Source organism: Cupressus sempervirens, chromosome 10 (genome assembly GCF_028749045.1).
Source record: "Cupressus sempervirens isolate cs-2001-9-10 chromosome 10, ASM2874904v1, whole genome shotgun sequence".
Lineage (NCBI taxonomy): Eukaryota > Viridiplantae > Streptophyta > Pinopsida > Cupressales > Cupressaceae > Cupressus > Cupressus sempervirens.
Window position 1 is genome coordinate 58,385,372 of NC_143127.1, and position 10,067 is coordinate 58,395,438.

Sequence of the window (10,067 nt, forward strand, 5' to 3'; positions counted from 1 at the left end):
TTGTTGAGTCTCATGTATAGGGTTGAGCTCAGTACAATACAATCTGTTGGCATGAAAAAGCTTTATATTTATAGGAACAACTTGATCAACAATTTCCATGGCCTAGGGGATGATCTACCACAAGAACATTGCTAAGTATTATTCCTACTTCACCAATGGCAACTCAAATATGCTTTTCTATGAGGATATTTACTACTTGTATCTTAATTAATTTTAATATAATTTTAAACTCTTCAATGAATAGCTTAATCTTTATAGAAATTTGAACCCTTCTGTGAATAGCTTAATCTTAATGTATATTAAACTCTTCACAACCACAGTTTAAAATGAATCCAATTACAATGTTCAACTCAGTCATGGAAAGCCATCATGAAATTCATGTATTAAAAATAATGTAGCTCATAGAATTTTGATGATCATATTTTCAGTTGAGTCCAAATTGGACCTGAACCCCTATTTTTCATCAGCTCAGTTGTAGTGCCTATCCACAATTTGCTTTTCAATTCATATTGCCAAACACTTTTAGGCCGCTTTTCATGTGTGTGTTGGTAATTTCAGTGATGTTTGAGGATATTGATGTCTGCCATTACATTGTGATTTGATATATATCACGAGTCATTGGATATTGTGTGATATCTTGTATCAGTGTATTGGTTATGATGTCCCTATGAGATGTTGTTTATGTAATTTGTCCTTTGATTATTATCTCATACACCGCTTTTTGTGCAGTGGATGTGGAGTCTTTAAATATTTGGATATTGTTTCAGTTGTATTTGGTTCATCATATGTGATGATATTCTTGATCATTCATTTACATTTTGTGGAGTTTTGTATTATGGTTGTACTTAGTGGATTTATTATTGTACGTGCTTCTACGTTATGGAGCCCTTGTGAGTTGAAATCTATGTTTGGAGGTTTATACATGTGCACATGTTATCTTATGTTACATTGCTTCAGTATTGTTGATACATTATTGTTTAGAAACTCATAAGGAAAAAAATATTTTGTAAGCTTGGTAGCATTTTTTAGGTTAATTTCTCTTGGGTTCCCTAAGGGGGCATCGCACTTGATGTCAGAGCACTGGCTCTACACTAGATACTTTGGGAGTATTGTATGCCCACTAGATGTCTAAACAGTTAATCCTGAAAACACAACTTAGACATTTAAAAGTTCTTATTTCAGACATTGTTTTATGACTATGCATGAAGTTTTTTAAATATTTCTGACTGGTTTTGATTTATTGTTTTGGATCGTTTTCTTCTTGTAGGAAGAATGCCTTCTAAGACTAGATGTAGGTCGTGGTAGAAGATGTGGAAGGGTTAGGCAACCCAGCCCTTCTGCGGTTAATATAAATAAGAGTCTGCATGTGGAAAACAAGGAAGAGCGTGGTGTGGAGCAGGAAGCTGAGTTAGAAGAGCCTTGTACTAGACAAGTAATCCAGGGCCTTCTAGACGGTTTACCTAAGTGTAATAGGGTTGGACAAGATTAGACCCATTATTTTGATAGTTAGGAGAGACAAAGGGACAGTAGTACCAAAACGATGGACATTGCAGCACATCCAAGAACCTCTATGGCAAATCAGATTAGAGGCCTCATCAGGACACAACCCACTCCTTTTGATGATCTTGGTATTGGTTTTGAGGCAGTGACATGGCTCGCTGCATTGGATCGATGTTATGCTATGTAGTAGTTTGATGCCAACATAAGGGCGAGGTGTGCCATTATGCACCTTGAAAGTTTTGCAGCTACTTGGTGGAACATTGATTAGCAAAAAACATGAGCTTAGCATGGAGACTAGAGATGTTTCTCGAGAACTTTCAAAAATGCTTTTTATCTGATCAATGGCAACAACAATGCGTAGATGATTTCACTGGTCTTTGTCCTCAATTGATTCTTCAATTGCATTTAGCTGATCCGTCAATTCTATATACTTCATAAAAAAAGATACACCAGGTTCTCCTTTAGCCATCTTAGTATGTAGAAGTTGACGTCTCAAAGCTAGAGTTCTGCTAGTGTTGTTGAATTCATACAAGTCCTTCAGTCTCAACATTTCTTTAGTAGAATTCAACTTTGATATGATAGGTACCAGATGATTCTTAACAGAAGCAATCAAAACTTTCTTGCCATGATGTTGTTCTTCCTCCATTGAGCTTTTTTAGTGTCACCTGTTGGCTTAGGTACATTAGTAGACACATAATACAGAAAGTCATTTTCTTCAAGAGCAACAAAGACCCTAAATTGCCATGAAGTAAAATTGGATGCATCATCCAGCCTGGCTTCGATTCCATTCACCATTCGTGGAAGCTGAAAGCAAACAACTGAAATTAGAGCAAAGAATAAATCAGAGCTCAAAAATTTGGTTCTCGATCATTTCCTTAGACCCGCTCTGATATCATGCTAAACTTAAAGAACCAGAATAACATAGCAGATCACAGATAAATTAAGAACACAAATATACCAGAGATTACCATGGGAAACCCTCGATCTGAGGGTGAAAAAAACCCAGCCTTACAAAAATAGATCCTTTATTGAGTGCTCATATCGTACACAATATTCTGATGCTTAAGATTGTTAACTTATACAAATCAATCAATAAGCCTTGATCACTTTTTGTATGCAATTGCAGGATATGTAAACTACAAGTATCTCGTAGATACTTTTAGTAGAGATAATGTCCTACAAACAAAATTCAATAATTCATTGATCGAACATAAAATGATCCTCACACTGAAATGATCATACACAGATCACATGCAGAATAGATCTGTTGCAGACATAGAGTTTGTTATCATAGACATGCTATCCTTTAACAGTCACAGAATCTACAATTTTTCACCTTAGCCGAAGAGACACACAATTTGTCTTAAGAAAAATCATACAGGTCACATCTATGATTGAAGAATAGGCACATGCACTCAGAATATCTTCAGAAGTTCAGCTGCGTGACACATGATACATATCTCAAATTACTTTCATCATAACTTGCATGAATATTTCATTAGCTGAAACAAAGGCCTGGTGAATGACCAAAATCGACATCAGTTACCATTGTCATTTTCAATTCCATCTCAAAATGAAGAGTCACACGGTGTTTGAAATAGAATTATTTATTGACTAACCACATCAGAATAACCAAACACGTATTCTTGCAAATTCCAATACCCATGAGTCTTAATGCCAGCATGTGAATACTGACAAAAATGAACTAATAGCCTTTTCCCAAGAATACATGGTGGCAACTGAAGTTACTTAATGAACCAATGACAGTTTAGGATGACAGACACAATGAATCATCCATGTGGTCACGATGCTATGCAGTCATGATGGCACACAATCACAAAGCCATGAGGTCCACACGGATTAATGATTACAACTGAGTACATTGATTGATATTACTTGCATACTAAGTCTGGGTGGTGACCGTTGAGGAGGCGAAGTTGATTCATCTTCACAACATTCAAAGAGTTACGTATATTGACCAAGAGATGAATCACGAACGTATTGAGCTGCCAGTGATGAGCAAGCTAGGCTCCACAATAGACCAATGAAGACAGCATGTCCATCGCAGGTAGAAATGATTTTTCCTGCAGCTATAAAAGATTAACAGATGGCCTCTTGAGCAATGATTTTGCTGCATCTAGGATTAGCTTGTTGGGGACAAGTCTAGTTTGTTCCTCTGGAATAATGGATGTCAGAAGCCAGTTGGCCATTACTTTAGCCATGATCTTATATAGCGTGTTGCAAAGAGAGACTGGCCAAAATTCATCCAGCAAACTCAATACAGCAATATTGAAATTTCTTTCTTGAGAATCAAAGCGATGAATGCATTGTTGACCTCTTGAAGAAGGGTTGATTCTTCCTACAATTCTCAATAGGAGAAACAACATCCTACCCAATACATATAAATCTATTCAGTTTTTCTGGAATGTTAATAATTTTTTAACCTTCTATTGGTCCAAGTATTGATGCCATTTTTCAGCTGAAGGTCTGAATCAACATAATAAAATTGAGCTCCTAAACGATAATGAGAATAAATATGGTATTAGATATGTCTATTTTCAAAACTTAGTTTTGATAGCTATCTTCCATCTTCTTGAGCTTGACCATTCTTAGTTCATCCTTTTTCCTTTACTTCGAACACAGTGCATAGTTTTACAAAAAGAAGCAAGAAATACAAAATAATGGAAGGAAATGCATCCATAGGGATATTATTGTATGCCTCCATCCTATGGTAGAATTGACCTGTTCAGTCTGCAAAAGACTCAATAGAAAACACAATCATAGCAAATGATATATAATAAATATAAATAGTAAACTTTTACATTTTGATATCAAACATTGGATAGGTGATCTAGTGGGCTTGTGGCTGTGATGGCCTTTTCGGTGCTGCAAAGTAGATTATATATTTTACTAATTGCAAAAGATATGGAAAATTAGTAACTAATGGAATAAATTGTATATAGGGACAAGAAAGCTACATGCCTCTCTTTTATCATGGTATTACCTATTCAAACTGCAAGCAAGTGCAGACATAATTCAAGCATTTAGGATGTAATGAATAAAGATTGAGGAATCTTTGAACTTTGTAACTGAATGTTGAACAATAGTAGTTTACAAGACCCTTTGTGTTGCAAATCGCTTTCACATTTCTTCTCATTTGACTGGTCTTTCATTGAATGATGTATTGACATCAATCACTTATGCATGCCTATGCCTTGCTGAGTCTCATGTATAGGATTGAGCTCCGTAACATACAATGTGTGGGTCTTCTAGAGGGCGTGTGGCTTGTGATGGCCTTTTCAGTGCTGCAAAGTAGATGATTTATTTTACTAAATGCAAAAGATATGGAAAATTAGTGACTAATGGAAGAAATTGTATATAGGGACAAGAATGCTGCATGCCTCTCTTGTACCATGGTATTGGCTATTCAGACTACAAACAAGTGCAGACATAATTTAAGCATTTAAGATGTAATGAATAAAGATTGAGGAATCTTTGAACTTTAAAACTGGAACGTTGAACAATAGTAGTTTACAAGATCCCTTGTTGCAATTTCCTCTCACATTTCTTCTCATTTGACTGTTATTTCATTGAATGGTGTATTGCTATTAATCACTTATCCATGCCCATGCCTCGCTGAGTCTCATGCACAGGATTGAGCTCACTAACATACAATCTGTTGGCATGAAAAAGCCTTAGAGTTGCAAGAACAACCCAGTTGACGATTTCCACCACCTAGGGGATAATTCACCACAAGAACATTGCCCAGCTGTATTGCTACAGTCTACTTCAGCAATGGCAACTCCAACATGTTTTTCAACCAGGATATTTGCTTCCACTTTCTAGCTTAATGTTAACATTTTTGAACTGTCCAATGAATAGCTTAATCTTAATGGAATTTTGAACCCTTATGTGAATAGCTTAATCTTAATATACATTTGAACTCTTCGTGACCATAAATTGAGATTAATCCAATTTCAATTTGGGCGTGATCCCCAAATTGTGTTCAGCTCAGTCATGGAAAGCCTTCATGAATACACATGTAAAACAAATAACAATGTCGTATCTTATGGAATTGTAATGGTCATATTTTCCATTGAGTCCAAAATTGGGTCCGAACCCCAAGCTTTCATCAGCTTGGTCATGGTAAGTCTTCGTGAATACGTATTTATTAAAATTAATAATGCCATAACTCATTGACTTTCAATGATCATATTTTAAATATGAAATAACTAGCTGATGTTAGATCTCAATACTTTCTCAGATTGGCCTTCTAAGCCTGGTTTTATATCTTATACAACTTAACATTCAACTTTGGGCTCTATGTTTTATTAGCTTTTAGATCTCTGGAGGTTAAAATGAAACACAATTATCTATTTGTTAGTGAACGGATTCATCTTTCCACAAATTCAACCAAATGACCCTGGAGTGCCCAAAACGTAAGACGAGACTTGTGACCAATAGTTGGGTAAGTGTTTATCAATCACTTCCCTCTGAATTTTTTAGAGATACAACTCCCTCAAAAGATATTCAAGGAACAAGATTAATGATATGCCTTTGATCGGAAGGCACCAAGGTGAGCCACCATCTATCCATAGGTATGGGATATATGAGTGAGTTTACTAATGAGTAAATGCAAACAGAAACTCAAAGGTTCTCAGTCAAACATTCACAATCAATAGTGTGAGGGGAAAGATCAAAATAATCTATTTTAGTCTGTAATACATGCGACTCAAAGTTGGACACAATTTCATGAATGGAAGAGTTTATCAGAGATAATCAAATTGATGCTAAGATCAACAATATCTCAAATGAATATATTTAAACACACAAAGATATAAAATATATTGCATTTGTCACCTGATAACATGTAACAATACAAAAACTATTATTCTTGTCCATATAGAGAATGTAATCTAAAAGTAAAAAATAAAATATATTCCCCTCTCTAACATTATTACAAAACTAAACAAGAACCTCCCCTTTTCCTGTAACCCACTGACCTCTGAAGAAGTAGCAGAATTGGAACCCCTTGTCTGTCAAGCATTTTACAATATATAATTTCATATAGATCCTATTCGGTTTTCATAAACAACTCTTGAAATTCTTTGTAATCTTTTCTTTTACTTTCTTATCTCTCAATGATATTTCAAGGTTTACAAAGATTTTGTTTTAAGATTGAAACAATATAAACCTCTGATGTTTACAATCACATTTAGATAGGTGGTGGCATTCCTATTTCTTCAAGATAATGCTTTGTTACCTTGGCAAGCTTTCATCTCTGTAGATGGTTTATAAAATTGAAGATACCTATATATCCCCAAAATCATTTTTTATCATGTGTAGGGAGGTGGCATTTGAAATAGTGCCATGTGTCACCATACGCACTTCCAAGTGTCACTTCACCCAATGCAACTTTAGGATTTGAACAATTGCATGATTTTTGCTTGCAAATCATAGATCTTTACCTAGATCACCATCAAATTGATATGAACAGTCGTCTTGGAGTTCGTGGGTTCTCCCCCTTTGTCAACATCCAATCAAGCCTAGGTCTTGATATCTACACAATGTTGAAGTATCTGTCTTCAAATTATTGTCTTTAAAGGTGATTTCGAAGCATGGACTCGATCATGGTGATCATTCACGCATTATGTCAGACACCTCAACTTATGCAATCCATCTTGGATCTATTACAATCCATCTTGGATCTATTATCGTTGGGCGTGAGTATCCCCCACTGCTTGGTATGCATTGTATTGATTTTATCCACACAAATGTTGATTGTGAGCATGTCCTTTCCACTAGTGTATCCTACCCCATTAACATTCACAATAGGGCCCAGTCTCCTCCACCTATCTATAGCACCTCAAAGTTTGTTGACGAGGATAACATATCACTTGAGACTAGATGTATTTTGTATTGCAAAGACTTTCCATCGGGCATTGGTGTCACTGATATAAACTCTAGCATAGAATCATGCTTCGAAATATGGGCACAAGTATAGTTTTGAGCCAAAGAAGGGTACTTATACACCTTGTTCTAACCGATCCATGAAGCTCCTCCATTTATTTGTCTTGGACTCGAACCCCGCATGCTTCAATCATTTATGTGGTAAGGTTCCTCTATATGCCTATCAAGCTTGAGCATTTTATCAAACAATTTGGAACCATACCTCCCACAAACATTATTTCTGCACACGCCTCGAATGATTGATCACAATATGAGGTTGATCAAGGGCAAAGGGTTTGACTAGGTGTCACTGGCAAATATCAAACACGATCTATGCTTGATTTTGGAGTATGTTATTGGTCCCTTACATAGTAGACTGATAAGGCATGGTCTCTTTGCTGTAATCCTGCTTGATGCCATTCTTTTGTTTAGGCTAAAGGTCGATCTATATCACTATATTCTTTTCGAGCTTGAGGCAATAACTTATGAATATTTCATATGTTAGATTGAATGTTCTGCTTTTGAAGTATTAAGTATTGAAGGAGTATTGCCAAGAAGACTATAGGATCGTTCCGACGAATTGTGATTTGAAATGCCTTGGAACCACCATTGCCTTTTGTTTGCATTAGCGCACTCAAAAGAAGTCATGTATTCTCTATGGATGCACCACCATTCTTGCATAGTTCTCTATTTAAGAGGAGTCACTTCTCTAAGGGCCCGTTTGGTTGCTAGAATACTACGGGAATAGGTATTGAAAATTAGAAAATGTTTTTAATTCTTTGTTTGGTTGACAAAATTGGAATGGATAATAGGATTACATATTCCCATTATAGCCCAAAATGAGCTTTTATCTAATCCCAAAAATACTTGTAATTTGAATGCCCCTTCCTATTCTCAATCCCACTTAATCAAATTTTACTATTCTGTCGGGTCCAAGGTAGACACGGGTATGTTTTTGGGTCGACTCCCGCTCATTATTGAAGGTGCTTCCACAAGAAAAACCCATTTTTTACATGGATCAATGGTCAACACAACACCACCTAGAGCGTAATTCTCACTCAACTATAGCCACAAGGAAATAGAATATAGATTTCACATACAGGACACATGAAAAGAAGCGACAACAAAGGTGAGGAAAATCAAAATCAGACTGTCATGGCATGTGATAGCTTGTCTTGACCATTGGAAGAAACCCCCAATTCTTTTCATAAATATAATAGAGCTATAAAGAGCATCCCAAGATCTAGTCTTCTCATTCAAAGGTGTACTCTACTTTTAGAAGGAGGTTGAGGTTAGAGGTTCAAGTCCCTTTCAATCTATATCATTCACATTGCTTTGTGTTACCGAGAGCAATTTCATATAGTCCGCCATTTCTTTGTTGCTCGGTAATGATTTCCCGCTGGTACATGGTCAATCTTTTTGTTTTTCCTATTCAATCTGCGGTTGTTAATCTTTGCCTTATTATCTCTACCCTATTCTCAAACAAATTCCAGGTGAACTAAACGAGATTGGAATACATATTTTCCATTCCCTTTCCTATACCCATTCTCATTTTTAATTCTAAAACTCAATTTCTGTGCTTGCAACCAAACGTGCCCTTATAGCTTTTGCAAAAACCAGATTTGGAAAATTTTATGTTTTCCCAAAATTTCAAAATAGAATTAGAAATATAGAAATCTAATTTTACCTCAAAATCAAGATATCAGACTTCTCACTAGCTACTAGGAATTGAATATAAAAACTTGGTTACACTTTTTTGAGGAGTGTAAAAAATCACATTTTAATAATTTTCCATGTCCTTTTAGAGTTTTCAAACTGGCAACATCAAAGTTTTATAATTGATTTTCCTTTTCCTTGATTTAGGAAGGACGAGTTTGGGATTCAACTTGAGTCTACTGTATTTCAGCTCTGTAAAAGCACCATTGCACTGAGCACCTAAACAAAGGATAAAGGGATAAAAAATGATGGAAGTCGTCGTAGTGTTGCCGAAGGATATCTAGATGCCATAACACGAAGTGTGGCTCTCGTCAATACTAGGACAAAGGTGGAATGACACAAACAAAATGAGAGCTGGAGATCACACAATCTCTGCAATACATGGTGATATGGATTAGAAAACCAGAGAAATCATTATGAAAATTCAGATCTAGTTCTTCTAGAGTTCTGATTATAACCAACATTTTGATTCAAGTTATAGATGTTCAACAAGTTTGTCTTGTTATCAATTATGACTTTCCAACACAATGAGAAATTTATCCCCTTCGTATATGTCTTATAGGCAATTTGGTAGGAATGGTGTGGCTATTAACTTTGCTTACCAGGATGATGAGATAATGCATTTGGATATCCTTCAACAGTTTTGCACTTCTATTTTATTTTTCTATGTGCACCAAGTTGCTCTTTGCATGGAGAAATCAAACTGTCTGGTACCATAGTAGTTGGTTCCTCTACCTGGTGCAAAATCAAAATCTTAATTCCAATTCTAATTTGAAGAACCAAACACATAAATAGAATTTTCAGACTCATCTTCCAGGTGAACCAAACGGTACTACTAAAATTGCAAAAATAATTTTCAAGATTTGCAAAATCTTGATTTGGCTAAATTGAGATTTGTAGAA